Here is a 19,625-nt window from a genome sequence, read left to right on the forward strand (position 1 = left end):
AGAATGAGATAAACAAATTTAACAGATTTATAACAAGTGCTGAAATTGAAGTAGTTATTAAGAATAACTCTTTTTCCTCTAAAAAAGTTCAGGCCCAGATGGATTCACTGCTGAATTTCCCAGTCCTTCAGAGAAGAATCTACACCAGTGTTTCTGAAACTATTTTTAAAAATAGAAAAGAACATTACTAAACTCTTTTATGAAGCTAGTATTATCATAATATGAAAATCAGACATACACACATGCACACACAAGAAGGGAAGGAAGAGAGGGAGGGAGGGGGAAGGAAAAAACTATAGATTGATTTTCATGATGAGCTTATATGCAAAAACTATCAACAAAATACTTGCAAACTATATTTGCAAGTATCAAGAGCACATCCATAAGATCATCCACTGATAGGGTTGTTCTGGAGATGTGAGAATGCTTTAAAGAATGTAAATCAATATGTTATAAATTAAATATATGGGCTCAAGGATGGAAATCTTGATAGATAGACACATAAAAAGGCTTTTGACAAAACGTAACAGACTGTCATGTTAAAAAGTCCTAATGAAACTAAGAATATATGAAACACATCTCAAAATAATATGTGTTATATGAAGGGCCTATAGCAAATATTATTAAATTGGAGAAACAAAAAAAATTGAACTAAAATCATGAAGAAAATAGAGTGTCAACTTTCTCTCATCTTATTAAATATAAAACTAGGAGCTGTAGCTAAAACAGTAAGTCAAGAAAAACAAATAAAAAGGATGCACATAGGAAAGGAAGAAGTCAAAGTTTCTCTTTTTGTATACAATAAGATCCTATACAGAAGAGACCCCAAAGGCTCCACCAGAAAACTCTTAGAAATGACAAACACTGGCAGCATAGTGGCAGGATACAAAGATAACACAGGAAGCATATCGTTTCTGTACTGACAGCAGACAAACTGAGAGGAGACGAAGGAAGCAATCCCGTTTACACTAGCCTAAAAATATATACCATGGATGAAACTTTAAATACCAAAGAAAGAAATCATGGAAGACACTAGACACTGAGAAGATCACCCATGCTCATGGATTGGATGAATCAATATTGCAAAACGGCTATATTACCAAAAGCAACCTACAAATTCAATCCAATCCCTATAAAAATTCCAGAACTATTCTTCACATGAGATCTGTCTGTGTGAGTTCTTGGCCAGGAAGACCTTAGAGGTTCCCCGCAGACCACAGGGTTTTGTCATTGCTCTTATTTGCCTTCTATAACTATATGGTATAAAGTCTATTGCTAAAGACAAAAACCACTTTGGTTGCAGGACAAAAACCCAAACTGGGTTTACCCTTAACATTTCCTGACTGGTGGCTAGCTTTCATAGTGATAGAGCAGCAATACAGGCCAGTAGGGTAGACAATTTTCCAATGATACGGTCTAGCAACGAACCCTAACGCAACAAAACTGACTTGCCAGTCAAGATATGCCTAGTTCAACAGCAGCATAACTGATACGGGAGTAGCCAACTTCTTCCTAGTTGGATTTTAGAGTTGTTCCACAGGAAAGAATTCATACTTAGAACTGCAAACGTGATGAAAACCCATGGCTTGGGAGGCCTTATGCAGTTAAGGCCATTACTGTTGTTTTGCTAAGTGGGCATGCTGTCAACTACCTTTGGAATATTTATGTTTATGCCCATAGGTTCGAACTGGCCTCAACCTTGTTCAGAAAAGTTTCCTTTGCAGGGGCAACAGTTAAAGCAGATACTCAGAACTGGCCAAAGTGCTGAGAATAAATGACTGTTGAGTTCTAAGTTCAAAATGGGACACATATGTCACACACCTCAATCAGGACTCAGGGAGATATGGAAGAGGAGGCAGAAAGGATGCAGGGCCTTGAGCACAGGGAGCTGTGTGGTATGAAGCGTCATCTTCTGAACTCACAAACTCACTGCACCCACTGACTTTCTAAAGTTCAGACCAACGAGATCAGCTGATATACCTGCAGGCAGCACCGATTAGACTCAGGATGTGATAGGGACAGGACATTAAGATATGAAGGTGGGAAAGGGTGTGTGGCATGGAGAGGGAGGAGTTAGGGGTGGATATGATCAAGAAATAGTATATAACCACATGCTAGCCAATAAAAGTCTAGCACCAGGAGTAAATTGCCTTCTTTGGAGTTGGTACACAATGTGGTTCCATAGACTGCCCAACATTACAGGCTACTGCCATTGCTTTTGGTTCCCCTCTAGAACTTGATGGTAAGACCCTATTGCTGAGGTCACCACATGCTTGCATCATAAACCAAGCTGGTCTAATGTGGAAGCTTCATTTCTACTACCTAGCTTGCATAGTTCTGGGAGGTGCTCCAAAAAACCTGATCATCAGTCTGACTCAGCAGCAAACCAACTGAGCTACAACAGCAACTGTCCTGGCGAGATGTTTGCAGTGGTCTAGACCAGTGTAGCAGTGGGGTGGGTGTTACAAGAGTAATTAGTCACTCTCTAACTGGACTTAAGTCTGCATCCACAAGTTGAAACCCATACCTAGCCCCGTTATTGAGACCAAGAACTTACGGTTAGGTGGGTCATAGGAGAGAACGCACTACAATTCCTATGATAGACAAAGATAGTATTAAAACAACCCTAATGACTTATCACTATACCCATAGAACTTCTAAGAGAAGCTTTTTCCTGAAGGATATAACAACTAATATAAAGACCCACAACACAGAGATTAAGAGATTATAAAAATAAAATAAAATGGAAGTTGGGCATGGTAGTGCATGCCTTTAGTCCTCTTCTGAGGCAGAGGCATAGATCTCTGAATTTGGGGCCAGCCTGGTCTACAGAATGAGTTCTAGGACATCCAGGTCTACACAGTAAAACCCTGTCTCAATGAAACCAGAGAAAGAAATACCACACACACACACACACAGACACACACACACACACACACACACACACACACACACACGGGTTCCTGTTCTGGAAGGTGTCCCATGAAGATCTCCGGCCTGGCCAGGTGCGGGGGGTCCAGGCCAGTGGGACAGAGTGCGAGCAGGGAGAGGGAATTGCCTCCGCTGCTGCCTCTGCCCACGTCTCCGCTGTGGCTGCCCAGTCACTCCCAGGTGCCGCACCTGTCTCTCCAAGCCGAGCTGGCCTGGTAAGAAGCTGGATAGTTGGCAAGGAGGAGAGGGTCCTGAAGGTGCTTTGGGAGAGCAGATCTCTTCCCAAGTGTTACAGCTCTTGGGACAGAAACTCTCAGACACCAGGATGATTCTCACACATTTTTTACTTCTCCTGAATAGAACCCTTATACACAATTTCAGGGTGGGTTAGGGTCTGGCAGTAGATAACGCCTATTGGCTTGGTCTGAAAGCTTGGAGATACCTCATCTATATGTGGGAGAGCCTGAGGCACTGTTCCTCGTGACTGGTGGCCATAGACCTCTCTGTGGGAGAGGCTGTGGAGGGCTGAAGCTAAGTGAAAGGAACCAGGGCCCAAGAGCAGAGCCGAACACCTGCCTTCCGATTAGGGTCTGGGGATTGAGGCCTGTGCTCGACCAGGCGCTCAGCTGCCTCTCACAGCCCACAGTCCCCCCACCACACACACACACAGTCACTGAGATTAGGGAGAGAGGGAGGGGGAGAGACTATAAAGTGACCAGCCCTAAATGGGATGACTATGTCAATTTTTCCTTCAAAGGCACAGAGATCATTGTGCAAAAAGGGGTAAAAAGATTGTAACAGTTCAAGGTGGTAGATGACTAAGGAAGGTTGCACATAATAAACTCAGAGGCTGTGACAGCATGCAGAAGACTTCTGAAAGCTTAAGCCAGAAAGGAAAAATAATTCCTGCATGGAGTAAAGGGGCCAGCATTAAGGCTCTCCCCTAGTTGAGGAGAGATTGATGTTTTATAGTACTGGGAGGGGAAGAATCTGTTTTCTTTAACAGTATGACCCGGGTTGATAAATCACACCCCTAGGCAGACCCTACATCCAAGAGTATTTAGGCAGCACAGATTAGACTCGACAGGTTTTTAAACAGAAAGATCATGAAGTTGGGTGGGGAAGGATCTGGGAGGGCTTGGGGGAGGGGTGCATATGATCCAAATGCATCCTATGAAATTCTCAGAAACTAATTTAGATATTATTCGTGTAAAGATACATTGTATGCAAGTCCTCTAGTTACTTTTCTGTTGCTGTGATAAAATACTCAAACCCAGACCAACTTGGAGAAGAAAGGGTTTCTTTGGCTTAAACTTCCAGGCCACAGTCCATCCATCGTGGAGGGAAGCAAAGGGAAGAGCTTAAGCAGGAACCGGAGCCACGGTGAGGATGCTGCTCCTGGCTTGATCACTGCCTTGTGCTCAGCTAGCTTTCTTACACAGTCCAGACCTGCCTGCCTACTTATGCTGCCACCCTCAGTGGGCTGGACCCTCTCACATCAATTCTTAGTCAAGACAATCTTTCATAGACGTAGCCACAGGCCAATATAATAGTGTCAATTTCTTCAATTGAAGTTCTTTCCTTGGGTGACACTGGTTTGTATCCACTTGATAATAAAAGGTGACCAGGACACTCCAAAATCCATGCACTTTACACACAATCCCTTTAAGCCAGGAGCTCTCAACCTTCCTAATACGCCACTCTAATCCAGTCCCTCATGCTGTGATGACCTGAAGCATAAAATTATTTTCATTGCTGCGCCATAATTGTAGTTTTGCTAGTTATAAATTGTAATGTATGTAAATATCTGATGTGCAGGATAGCTGATATGTGACCCCTAGGAAAGTGTCCTTAGACCCCCAAGGGGGTCATGACACATAGGTTGAGAACTGCTTTAAGTGTACTCTTTCATTTCTGGTTCCTGAAATTTCATGTTAACACCACAATATAAAACAGTTCAACTTTTAAAAGTCCCACAGTCTTTAAATTTTTCAATACTTTAAGAATCCAAGGTCTGATTTAAAAAATCCAATGTCTCTTAACTATGGCCTTTTGTAAAGTCAAAGATGAGTTAAATTTTTCTTATTGGAAAAGGGAAGAACCAGAGCAAAGAAACCATCAGATTAAAGCCAAACCCCAAATCTAGCAATGGCAGTTAAACCTTGTCCGTGAAACTCAATGTTCAACATCTGCAACTCACTTGTAATCTTTGGGGCTAAAAAGGCTCAGGCCTCCCCATTTCTTCAGCTCTGTGATCCACAGAGCCCACAGTTAGTCTGCTATGCCCAGCGGGGCTCCACTCCATTCCAGATACTGTCCTTGTAAGATGGCACAGGGTCCTGGCATCTCCAATAGCCTGGGGTCTCTATTGCACCTGAGGCTGCACCATAACCAATGGCCTTTCAAGCTACACAGTGCTATGACCCCCTCCCCACCCAATCTTGTATATATTTTTTTATGCTTTCAAAACCAGTATCACATGGTGAGTCTTACACATAGCCAAGTTCAGCTACCAGCCTTAGATGCAGACTTACCCCAGCCCCTACCCCTGACCACAGCCTGTGCTGACCCAAGGAAATACTTCCAGGAAGATTTAACCTCATTGGCTCTGGTCTCTTGCTAATCACAGCAGATTCTTCAACCTCAGCTGCCCAACATCCATGGTTCCAGTAAAGCACAGGTTTTACCTCATTGGTGCTTGTTAATTATAGCTGCTTCTTGAGCCTCAGTTGAACAACCGCCACAGATATGAAAGATATCATATGAACATCCTGATAGTCGTTGCTTCCCTAAGAGACTTCACAAACCAGACCTCCATTGTGGGCTTTTCTCTCTACCTTCTTATGTTCCAAGATCCCACAGGATAGCCCATTAAGCTCTGAGCACTCAACGGCTTTTCCAGTTCCAAGTTCTAAATAGTATTCCCCCACCAAACAATATGGTCAAATCCACTACAGTAACAACTCTGCTCTTCTGGTATCAATTCTGTTCCAGTTTGCTAATGTTGCTGTGATGAAACACTCTCACACAAAGCAACTTCGGGATGAATGGATTTATCTTATAAGTTATAGTCCATCAAGAGGAAGAGCAGGAACTCAAAAGAGACTCAGAATCAGAAACCAAGGAGGGGGAGCACTGCTTTCTGGCTTGCTCACAGGCTCATACCCTGCTAGCTTTCTTATACAGCCCAAGCCCATCTACCTAGGGAATGGTGCTTCCAGCAGTGACGTGGACACTTCCACATCAACCCTGAGTCAAGACAACCTCTCACGTCCATGAAGTCAGGCCAATCTGGCAGAGCAGTTCTTCAACTGAGGTTGTCTTTTTCATGTAACTCTAGGTTATGTCTAATTAATAACAAAATCTAGGTAGAACAGCATGTATGAAATTATAAAAAAATAAAATAATATGATCACTTGAACAAAAGCAATCCAACACTATCAAAACTGATATAAAGTAATTAAGAATGAGGCAATAAATACAGCATAAATATTGGGATCAAAGAAATGAGTCCTGTCCTAAGTGGGTGAAGAAGGATGACACAAGAGTTCATCATCCTTACAGTGGTACACAATTTGAAACTATGGTATTCTATTTAGAAACTATGAGTTTCTTTTGCTGTGATAAAGTGCCACTGACTAAAATCAACTTAGGGAGGTATGGTGGTTTGGATGAAAATGGCCTCCATAGGCTCAAAAGGAATGGTATAATTAGGAGGTGTGGCCTTGTTACAGGAAGTGTGTCACTGGAGGTGGGCTTTGAGATCTCAGATGCTCAAGCCAGCCCCGGTGTCTCACTCTCTTCCTGCTGCCTGACAATTTGGATATAGAGTAGTCAGCTACCTCTCCAGCACCATGTCTCCCTTCCTGCTGTCATGCTTCCTGTCATAATGACAGTGGACTAAACCTCTGAGCTGTAAACCAGCCCAAATAAACAGTTTCCTTTATAAGAGTTGCCATGGTCATGGTGTCTCTTCACAGCAATGAAACCCTAACTAATCTAGGAAAGGATTTATTTCACTTAAACTTTCTCACAACAGTCCATCACTGAGGAAAACCAAGGAAGCAATTCAATCAGGGAAGGAACTTGGGAGTGACGCTTACTGACTTGCTCAGCTTGTTTTTTTAGAGCATCTAGGATGACCAGCCCAGGGCTGACACTACCTACAGTGAGCTGGACCCTTTAACATCAATCATCAATCAAGAAAATGCACTACCGACTTTCCTAGAGACAAATCTCATAAAACATTTTCTCAACTGAGAGTTCCTCTTCCCAAATGACTCCAGCTTCTGTCAAGTTGACATAAAAATGACCAGCACAATTGACTTCTTGTCAAGTTGACATACTAATACATCACTTATTACCCATACTGTCTCCTGTCTTGGTCATTCCTGAGATTTCATATTAGTATCAACATCACAATATAAGACATTTCAACTTTTGAGAGTATTGGTCTTTAAAAGTTGAAACTTTAAAGATTCAGTCTCTTGAAACATCCAAAGTCTTTTTTTCAGAGTTCAAAATTTCTCTAAAATATTCATTTTTTTAAATATCAGCAGTCTCTCTAAAACAGTCAAATCACCTTAAAATTTGAAAGTCCTTGTAAAAGTCCAAAATCTCTTAACTGTGGGTTCTTACAAAATAAAAAATAAGTCACATACTTTCATATGCCAAGAGGGAATGCCCAGGGCACAGTCACCATCATATCAGAGAAAAACCAAAACCCAACACTACAAAGACCAGTCTCAGATTTTTCGGATTAGCCTCTTCTAGGCTCCAAAAGGCTCCCATAACGCATTCAGCTTGTCTCTTAGGTTCAGGCTCACTCCATTCCACAGCTATTGCTGTCCTTGGCAGTTGTCCCATGCTTCTGGCATCTCAGAAATGCTAGGATCTCCTGCTGCAACTGGGCTGAACTTTCACCAATAGCCTCTCTTGGGTTGTCTTCCTGGTACCAAGCCTCAACGTCTGTTCATGATCCCTTCAGTCCTGACTTCAACAGCAGCTGAGGATAAGCCTTCATGAATGGCCTCTGTTGGCCTCTTTCCAGAAACTCTAGCCTTGATACACAGTTCTGAGCCTCAGATGCTCTTCAGGACCCATTCATGACTTAAAAACCAGTATCACCTGGGGAAATTGTACATCTTACCAAGTTAATCTGTTCGCCTAAAGCACAACCTTTGCAGCCTCTGGAGTGCAGATTCTTTATGTTGCTTGTAGCTTTCCCAGCTTGCTTTCTTATAACCCCTAAGACTGCTAGCCCAGTTATGGCCCCACTAACAATGTACTGACCATCCATCATTCTACCGGCAATTCTTTTTTTGTTTGTTTGTTTGTTTTGTTTTGTTGTTTGTTTGTTTGTTTGTTTTTCAAGACAGGGTTTCTCTGTATAGCCCTAGCTGTCCTGGAACTCCCTCTGTAGACCAGGCTGGCCTCAAACTCAGAAATCCACCTGCCTTTGCCTCCCAAATTCTGGGATTAAAGGTATGCACCACCACTGCCTGGCTCTACAGGCAATTCTTAAAGAGGCATTTTCCCAGTTGAGAGCTCCTTTCTCCAAAGAACTGACACAAAACTTGCCAGCACAGTGAGTTCTTTCTGGAATTTTCCACTTAATAGTTTTGGATCATGGTTGATGATGAATAACTAGAACTGTGAAAAAGGAAAGTGGATACTTGGGAATGCTTCATATTAATACAGAGAATGTCTCTTCATACTTCAGATCCCTTGTTCCAGCTCTTTGAGTCTGTCAAGTAACTGGTAATACTTTAAAAATGAACAAGAATGAGAAAGTTGCTAAAAACAAGTCCAGGAATTTTTCTACATCTGCCTCCCCAGTGCTGGGATCACAGGTGTATACTGCTATACCTAGATTTTTATATGGTAGTAGGGGTCAAATTATCAACTGAGCCATCTCCCCAACCACTTGCTTATGATGTCACTTTAGAAGGCAGGGAATCTCTAAATCAAGGGCTAACCAGTGTATCACTGTCTTAGTTAGAGTTTTACTGCTGTGAACAGACACCATGACCAAGGCAATTATTATAAAGACAACATTTAATTGGGGCTGGCTTACAGGTTCAGAGGTTCAGTCTGTTATCATCAAGGTGAGAGCGTGACAGCATCCAGGCAGGCATGGTGCAGGAGGAGCTGAGAGTTCTACATCTTCATCTGTAGGCTGCTAGGAGAAGACTGGGTTTCATGAAGCCAGGATGAGGGTCTTAAAGCCCACGCTCACAGTAACACAACTTATCCAACAAGGCCACACCTATTCCAACAAAGCCACACCTCCAAATAGTGCCACTCCCTGGGCCAAGCATATACAAACCATCACAATTACCAATCACTGCTTTTATGAACTTCTTTTTCTGATTTATTCATTGAAACTGTAATACATTTATATAACATATTTTGATTATATCTGTCTACTATTCCCTTCCTTCAGCTTTCCCAGTGCCCCCACTTTGCCATCCTCTAATTCCTTAATTTTTTTTAATTAGTAACCTCCTGAGGCCAATTACTACCTCATATATCTGTATGAATATTGCCTAGGTCACTATTCTATTGCTGTGAAGAAACACAATGACCCAAGGCAACTCTTATGAAAGAAAATGTTTAGCTGGGGACTTGCTTAAAGTTTCATAGCAGGAGGCATGTCTGCATTCTTGATACTGGCTCAGTAGTTGAGAGCTATCTCCTTGTTCCTAGGTAAACAAGGTGGCGGGTAGGGTGGAGGGAGAGTTGACACTGGGCCTGGCTTGGGGTTTTGAAACTCCAAAGCTTACTCCCAGTGACTCATTTCCTCCAACAAAGTCACACCCACTCCAACAAGGTGAACACTTCCTAATCCTTCTAATTCTTTCAAATAAAGGCATTCTCTGGTGACTAAGCATACTAAGCATTCAAATACACAATCCTAAGGGGACTATTCTTTTCCAAACCACCACAAATATAAAACATGAGCTGGAGACAGGGACTTTCTATGGAACCTTGGCTGTCCTGAAACTGTATGTAGAACAGTCTGGCCTTGAGTTCAGAGAGAGTCACCTGCTTCAGCTTTCTAAGTACTGAGATTAAATGTAGATGTTCATCTTGACCAATTACTTTATATATGGATTTGTTTTACAATGTTGAGAATCAAACCCAGAGCATCTTGCATTCTCAATATGAGTTATACCACTAAACTATACCTCCATCTCCTATTAAGTCTTTTTTGTTATCATTTTGTTTTTCAAGACAGGGGACCTCTGTATAGCCCTGACTATTCTGGAACTTATTCTGTAAACAAGGCTGGTCTCAAAGTCAGATATCCACCTGCTTCAGCCTCCTGAGTGCTGGGATTAAAGGTATGCACCATCACTGCCCAGCTTCCTTTAAACACTGACCAAAAACTAATATTTCCTTCATGTATAGATAATAGAAAGAGACTATTTTATACTATGATACCAGATCTACCACTTTCTAGCTATGTAACTTGTGGTAAAACAAATCAAAGCAAAAAACAATATTCCCCGATTTTGTGAGGAGGAAATTAAGATAATTTATGTAAAAGGCTGGGAATCCCAGTGTTTCCTGTTTTCTACCTCAATAAATTATCCTTATTTATGTTTTTATACTCACACTAGATGAACCATCAAGGAAAAGATACTTCATTTCCCTTTCTAATCCAAGTTGTTCCTAATTTCTACCCTAAGATAAGAATAAACTTAAAAATAAGACATTCTCTGTGTGTTTCAGTTAGTCTTCTGTAGAAGCTGGAGTCCTGAAGACGTAGGTTCTGATGAATGTGCTGACGAGTAAGCGCAAGCAGGCAAAGAGTGAGTCTTCCTTCTTCCATTGTCCTTATGTAGGTCCCCAGCAGAAGGTGTATTCCACTATGCCTGGATTTGGAACTTGCTCTGTCCCAGGCTCGCCTTGAACTCAGAGATCTGCTTGACTCAGTCTCCTGGGATTAAAGCGATATATTACCTTTCCTGGGCCTAAGCTTTTCATGGCCTCTATGCCTCAAGATCCGGATCAAAAGTGTGTGTCATTCCATGACAAGATCTTGCTCAGAAGTCTGTGTCTTCCAGGCTCCAGATCTGGATCACAGGTGTGCCCTCCATCTCTGGATTGTCATTCATCCCAGATGTAGTCAAGTTGACAACAGGAATAGCTAACACAGACTACATGTCAGTTTTTATGTCACTGCCATAATGTTTTTGTTATACAACTTTGTAGCATAGTTTGAGATTAGGTGTTGGTTATTTAGGTATCTGTTGTATTTCTACATGGGCATTGGGAATAGTTATGAATCACTTTAAAACAAAATATGCATATGTGTGTGTATATATGCATGTGTGCAGATGCTCACAGAGTCTAGAGTCTTAGAACTCCCTGAAGCTTGACTTACAGGTAGTTGTGATATGCCTAAGATGAGTGCTGGTAACCAAATTTAGATCCTCAGAAAGAACAGTCAGAGTCCTAACTGTGGAGCCACCTCTCCAGTCCTCAGGGTTAATTTTTACAATTCTGCAAAGAAAAGCATTGGGATTTTGACATGGATTGTCAATCTGTAGAGTTCTCATAATAATATAGCATCTTCACAATGTGAATTCCACCAGTCCAAAAGCATGAGAGATTTGCACATCTTTTTGTGTTTTTTTTCTCATTTCTTTCTTTGATATTTTAAAGTCTTTCTTTCTTTCTTTCTTTCTTTCTTTTTTCTTTCTTTCCTTCTTTTTTCTCTTTCTTCTTCCTTCTCTTCTTTTTCCTTTCTCCTCTCTCAATCCGCCTGCCCTATCTCCCTTGTCCCCATTATCATCCTGTTTCCCACTCTTTCCTCCTCCTGTCTTCCTAGAGAAACTCATGTAGTTCAGACTGGCTTTGGTTTTTGGCCAAGGATGGTCTTGAACTCCTTCTCCTCTAGCCTTACCCTCCAAGTGTTAGGATTACAGACACATGGTAATTGTATAACTATGCCTGTGCTCTATTCTTTTTTATCCAGACTTTTCACCATATCCCATGGAATCAGCTTCTATTCTGTCTCCACTGACCTCTGGCTTTTGATTATCTATCAAAACCATGATATTTACTTGTGTATTATGTTGGAGTGATGGTTAATTTTAGATGTCAGCTGGATTTGGCAAAAGATGCCTAGACATTTTGACCAACATTATTTTAGGTGTATTTGTGAGGATGTATTTGGATGATACTGTCATTTGAATCAGTAGATTCAATAAGATGAAGTGTTTCTTTTAATATTAATATCTCTGTCTGATCAATTGAAGCCTGAATAGGATAAAGGGATGTCCTTCCTATAAGGAAGAAGGAACACTGGCTTCTAAGCTAATCAGTCCTTGATAGAATCCAAGTCTACTGGTTTTCACACCAAGACTCACACCATTAGCCTCCTGGCTCTCTACTTTGTTACAAACTTTAAGACCTCTAAGCCTTCATACCATAGAGCCAATCCTTTACAAGCACATATATTTTACAAATGTGTAAGTGTTACATTGTATAAGGACAATAGATGAGATGACCACTGTTCTTTGTGGTCTGTGACTACTGCAATTAGTAAAGACAGACTATTCATTTTGGTCCAACAGAAGCTCCCCAAAAGTGTTAAAGCAAAATCATAATGCCTCTGACCCTGGGAAATGGCATCAGAAAACCATATATTCTGTGGCTTCTGATCAAAAAAGACTGGAGAATAGTAGACTAGATCAATAGTTATACATTAAAATTGCTATGGAAACTACATGGGATATCTAAAGGGCATCTTGATGACCAGGCTTTACAAGCTGATAATCTAGGAGGAGAAACTCAAGCATTGCCATATATGTAGCTTTCCTAGTGGTTCCAGTGCACAGCCTGTGTTTGCTCTCTGGTATTCTGAGACATGATAGAACTCACTCCTAACTGGAAGGAGGAAAATTAGCAACAGAGAGGACCAAAGCAGGTGTCTATGACACCCAAGCCCTTGCTCTAGTACTTGTGTGAGGTTTTGGCTCTCTGTTTATCATACTTAGATATTTGCAAAAATATATTCTGTAAAAAGTCTTGATGACTTATTTATTAATATCAAATAGTCCACAATTCTGACTTCTTTCATGGATAATATAGGGTTAAATCATATAATTAACTATTCTAGAATACATCATTGATTTTTTTAATACGAAAAACAAGTGACTTTCGACATGATTGAAAAGAACCAGACTTCTTGTCAGTAATACTAAGTTCTTAGAGAGAACCTGCATTTGGTGTTTAAACCACACAGATAACTTCTCAGTTCCCATCAGGCACGAGAAATTTAAAGAGAGAGCAAGGCACAGAGAGGTTCATGCTTCTAATAGCAGCAGCCAGAAGGCTGAGGCAAGAGGATTGCTTTGAGTTTGAGGTCAGCCTGAATGCTTACACAGTGAGCTCAGGCCATCCTGAACTACAGATCGTACCTCAAAACAAATATACACACACACACACACAAACACACACACACATATAGACACAAGCATGCACACACACATGTACATGCACATACATGTGCACATGCACACGTGCACACACACATGCACACATACAGGCACACATGCTCACACACATCCACACACACATCCACACTCATGCATGCACATACACTCACACACACATCCACGCACAACCACGCACATGCACATGAGTGCATGCACACACACACACACATACACATACACACACACATATAGACACAAGCATACACACACACTCATACACACATACATGCACACATGCTCACACACATCCACACACACACGTCCACACTCATGCATGCACACACACATACGCACACATCCACATGCATGCATGCATGCGTGCACACACACACACACACACACACACACACACGTGCGTGCACGCACAGAGACTAGCTCGCAGAGAGATGGAGGGTTATTGCTCTTCAGTGGCCATTAAGGTTCAATTCCCCTGCCACATGCCTCTCCCTCCACTCAGTCAGCGCCTCGAAATGACTTTTCTGATTTACAGGGCAGAGGAGGGGGTATTCATTTCCTGTGTATTATTCCATTAGTTACTAATATCTGAAATCAGACTGAAAGATGGCATATGCTGAGGGAAAGGGCAGGGAAGAAGCTGTAATTGCATGCATTTGTTCTGTTGAATACACTCTTGTTTGTTCTGTCAGTGGGCTCAGTTCATCTGGTACCTTAGGCAACAAATCTTACCAAAGTCATGTATTTAAACTGTGTTAGAGAAGAATCCTTTTATAGTTTTTTTCATTTTATGTGCCAGTAGAGGTAAGTTCTAGGTCTGATCACTTTTTAAAATTTATTAGGAAACCAGAATCTGAATTAGCATGCACTGCCATGTCCTTCCTAGGCTGCTCCTCAACAAGCATTGTCACTGAAACGAGGGTTCCTTCTGAAGACGTTCAGGGGAACCAGGAAATGGTGTGTCTCCAGTTAGATTCAGCGGGGTTAAAGGGGTGACATTTATTAAAAAGCATGCTGACACAGGCTACAGCTAGATTAAAACAAAAATCAGGAAATGAAGTAAACTCAGCTTCTAGGGAGATATATCCCGAATGGAGGACAAGTCCCAGCACCCTTCCGTGATGGCAGAGAGCAGTTACCTCTGACTTGTTGGTATTTGGATTAGCAAAGCCCAACCCAGGGCAAGAAGCAAATTTTAAAATGGCTAAAGAAAAAAGCTTACGGTTGATAGGAGCTGTGTATCTTGTAAGCACAGACCTCTTTGAATGGATAAAAATTGTTGGGTAAAATGTTAAGATGGCCATTTCCAATGACCCGTATTTCACAAGACAAAGGGCAATCATCGTTGTGTGATCAATTAGCTGTGCTTCAGAGGGAAAAAGGGAACTTGCTTTTAGTCAGAAACATTTTGCTATCTTGTGTGTTTTATTTGTTGTCCTATCTCTGAAATTTACACATACTGCTTAAAAACCTCTCTTCTCAGGGGTAAAAACAATATTTCTTGTATACAGAGCATAAGTTATTATATTTGTACACATACAGAGTATCTTAAATACCCAATAGCCAAGTATATAACAGATTTTCTCCATTCTCCTTTAGCCTAAGGACTGAAGTTGGTTTTCTTAATCATTGTACACTTGGGCCCCGAACAGGAATCCTCATGAGTCCCAGGCCCTTTTGCACAACTATATCCCCTTGGACTAAATATTTATGTTCCCAGATTTCCTTGCAGTTAGTTGAGTCTATTTGGCCTGCCTTTGACCAGTCAGAATAAGAGAGAATTGTCAGGGTCACTCAGATAATATTTTGCGTCCTGACAAAGGGGATAGATACTTGAGCAGACTTTCTGAAGGTGCCCCTTGTCTGTCTGTGGCATTGATGCTGGTGCTTGCAGCTTGGAGCTGAGATGCACACTTTGTGTTGCTGCCCATGAGATGACAAGCCTGATGGAAGATGGGAAGATGAGGAGAGCATCTGAAGCGCTGACTAAGTGCTTAGAGCATCCAAAACGCTGACTAAGTGCTGACATGATTGAGTCCCTCAACCAGCCTTCAATTGCCCACAACTACACTGTTATACAGTGAAAAAAAAAACAAATATAATTTTAATCCATCGTTTTCAGATCTTCTGATGTTTGCCACATCTTAATCAATATGATTGCTGATCTAAGTTTTTATTATCATCATTCTGCAGTAGATATGATTTCCCTTCAGCCTGCCTTGTTTGTCTTTTTACTTAGTTTGCTATTCATTTTAAATGGGTATTAGCCTCTTTAGGAAAAGAAACAGAATTTTCCTCCCATAAATTCTAATAATTCTTACCCTAAAGAGTTAATTAGTTCTATGACAACATTAACCTTGAGCAGGCTATAGCAGTCATTTTCAGTAAGTGAGTCTGGAAAGTACTTTGCATCTGAAAGGTTGGTACCAGGAACACAATAATGTATTGTTTCCATGTTGATGAATGGACAGCGCCGTGTATTTTTTTCCTAAAGATAATTTTTTTATTTGACTTCAAATTTTACAAAGTGCTTTCACATGTATGAGTTAAATTGATTCTCACAACATCACAAGGTGTGTGTTATTTTTAGCTCTGGCTTACAGATAAGGACATGAAGACTGGGGAAAAGTAAATGTCTTCCTCCCATAATTCAATTAATAACTCTAAGATCTTGGATTCATATCAACGCCTATATTTTTTCCACCATAGTACGTCATGAAGAACAGTCACTTGGAGAGATCTGAGTTTCTTGCTTCTAATCTTCAGCCCAAACATCCCACAATGTGTTTTTAATATGTTACAGTAAATTTCCTTAAATGTAAAAAAAAAAAGAATGTGATTTATTTGCCAAGTTAATAACAAGTCACTAGCCTAAAGGGAAAGAACAAAATACGTTTGAGTATAACTGAACAGAAAAAAAATTGTAAGTCCTAAAGGATGAAGATGACCAAAATAGGACTTGCAATTGTGATTTCTTTTAATGTGCTATTGCTTATGTCATATGCAGGAATTAATCACCCAGGCCATAGACCCTTTAACAAATCAGTTACTGATCTAATCATCCACAGATCTAGAAACATTGTCATCTTCTCTCTTTCTCTGTCTCTGTCTCTCTCTGTCTCTGCCTCTCTCTCTCTCTCTCTCTCTCTCACGTGTATGTACATGTATGTGTGTGTATTTGTGTGTGTACATGTATTTATGTATTTGTATGTATACATGTATTTGCATGTGTACATGTATGTGTGTGTATTTGTGTGTGTGTTTGTATGTACGTGTGTGTGTGTGTGTGAGAGAGAGAGAGAGAGACAGAGAGAGAGAGAGAGAGAGAGAGAGAGAGAGAGACAGAGAGAGAGAGGCATCGTGCACCCATATAGAAAGAGAAGTAGTGTTTGAGCGGAGGCTTTGATCTCTCTACTTTGTTTATTTGAGACAAGATCTTTCACTCACTCATAGCTGAGCACTTCAGCTACACCTCCTGGTCAGGAAGCTCCAATTTCCTCCTGTCTTACTTCCCCAGTGCTGGGATTATAAGCATGAGGAACAGCAACTGGCTCAGGATTGAACCCAGGGCCTCTGGCTTGCACAGCAAGCAGAGTAAAGCTATCTCTCCAGCCCATCTTTTCTCTCAAGCACATCAACAGTCTATCTTCTCAGAAGCTTTGGGTGTCCAGGGTTCTCTGTAGTTTCAAGGAAGAAACACAGTAAGCTGAGGACATGAAAATTTTTCTCCTTCTAGAACTGAAGGATTTTATTTTTTAAGGAGAGAGAAAAGCAATTAGGTTTTTTTTCATCAGTAATGGCAATTTCTAAGTGTAGCTTATCCATCTTCCACAGGGAATTGTCTCTTTTCCAAACACTTTTCTCCTCGTGCTAGGTTGGCTTAGAAACACTCTTGCCAGTGTTTACTGCATGCTTTTGGAGTTTACCATCACATCCACATCCCCACAGGCAGCAAAGGAAAACTCGTGCCTTGAGGACAGCTAGAATACTGTCAGACTGCCAGAAGAGTAAAATTATGGCTCTGAGAGTCCTAATTTTCTGTGTGAATTTTAAAAAATATTTTAAGATGGAATTTCATCTTCCCTGTGCAGAGAGCAAGGCCTATGGGCTGTAAGATGCTCAGCCATGAGGATGTCCACACAAGATTCGTCTTTCAAATATGCTTGTTTTATTCACACAAACATTCCTTATGATATTGTGTGCTAATATAGAAGTTAAACAAACGTAAGGAACGGTTGTTTGGGCAGAAATGTTCCCCTGGGGAATCTCCAGTGAGCTTGTAGGCTCCACCCAAGTTCACTGTGATATTTTTTTGTTAGCTGTAGCAGGCGAGAAGATAGTACTAGGAAGTCTTAGAGAGCAAAGTCAATGGCTAGTGTTGACAGGCAGGCCTGTGTAGACTCAATGATAGGTCAGTGGTCACTGAGGCCAGGGCCCCGCACAGAGTCTCAGGTCTCAGGTCTTCTTGCTGACGGATAACAGAGGGTAGAGAGTTTGGAGAACACTAGCAGTTTGATCTTAGAGTCCCAAAGTTCCAATTTTTGTATCATTTCATTGGGCAGTAGCTTTGTACTCACAAGGCTCACAGTTTGGGGCTGGTTCACCAGCACATTAACATAATGCTGGGGTTAGCTCACTAACATATCATGGCCTGTCCTGGACTAAGCACTCCTGAGCTGCCTAGTGACCTGCCAGGGGCTTGCTTCTGAGTCCTAGCTCTTTTCAGACTTGCCCAATGGCAAGCTCAAACTGCACAGTATTTCATATCATCAAAATGGTTTTTAAGTTATGTTCCTAACACCTGTGTTTTTAAATTAAATTCATTTTCATTTAATGAATTTAATTACTCTAATAAAGGAAGAGTTCATAACTAAAACATTTTTGAATTTTGACCATGAAAACAGGTGTATCAATGGAAACAACAGCCCAAGACATCCTTCCACAGATTTTTTTTGTTTATTGGGTTGTTGGGGTTTTTTTTAAGATTTATTTATTTATTTTATGTTTACAAGTACACTGTAGCTGTATTCAGACACACCAAAAGAGGGCATTGGATCCCATTACAGATGGTTGTGAGCCACCATGTAGTTTCTGGGAGTTGAACTCAGGACCTCTGAAAGAACAGTAACTACTGTTAACCACTGAGCCATCCCTCCAACCCCTGTTGGTTGTTTTTTTTTTTTTTTTTTCTTTTTTTTATTGGATGATTTATTTACATTTCCTATGTTGTCCCCTTACCCCATCCCCCACCACCCCCTCGGAACCCCCAATCCCCTCTCCCCTCCTCCTTCTTCTCTGTGGATGTAACCTCTATCTACACCCCCCCACTCCCACCTCCCCACCCTCAAAATTCCCACCCCCTGGGGCATCCAGCCTTCATGAGGTCAAGGTTCTCTTCTTCCACCTATGCCCAGCAGGGCCCTCCACTTTTACATATTCAGCTGAAGCCCTGGATCCCCCCCCTAAGTGCTCCCAGGCTGGTGGTTTAGACCCTGGGAGCTGTGGTTGGTTGGTATTGTTGCTCTCCTCATGGTGCCACAAACCCTTTCAGCTCCTTCAGTCTTCACTCTAACTCCTCCATTGAGAACCCCATGATCACTTCAATGGCTAGTTGTGAGCATCTGCCTCTGAATATGTCTGACTCTTGAAGGCCTCTGAGGAGATATCCATATCAGGCTCTTATCAGCATGCACTTCCTGTCTTCCACATCAGCATCTACCTTTGGTGATTGCACATGGGATAGATACTCAGGTGGGGTGGTCTTGAGACGGCCCCTCCTTCAGTTTCTGTCCCTCACTTTGTCTCCATATTTGCTCCCTTGAGTATTTTGTTGCTCCTTCTAAGAAGGACCGAATCACCCTCACTTGGTCTTCCTTCTTTATGGACTTCATGTGGCCTGTGAGTTGCATCTTGGGCATTTCAAGGTTCTAGGCTAATATCCAATAATCAGTGAGTGAATACTATGTGTCTTCTTTTGTGATTGGCTTACCTCACTCAGGATGATAATTTCTAGTTCCATCCATTTACCAAGGAACCTCTCGAATTCATTGTTTTTAATAGCTGAGTAATACTCCATTGTGTAAATATACCACATTTTTTGAATCCATTCCTCAGTTGAAGGACATCTGGGTTCTTTCCAGCTCCTGGCTATTATAAATAAGGCTGCTATGAACATAGTTGAGCATATGTCCTTGTTATATGTTCGAGCATCTTCTGGGTATATGCCTA

This window comes from Grammomys surdaster, unplaced genomic scaffold (genome assembly GCF_004785775.1).
Source record: "Grammomys surdaster isolate TR1022 unplaced genomic scaffold, NIH_TR_1.0 126391, whole genome shotgun sequence".
In the NCBI taxonomy this organism is placed as follows: Eukaryota; Metazoa; Chordata; class Mammalia; order Rodentia; family Muridae; genus Grammomys; species Grammomys surdaster.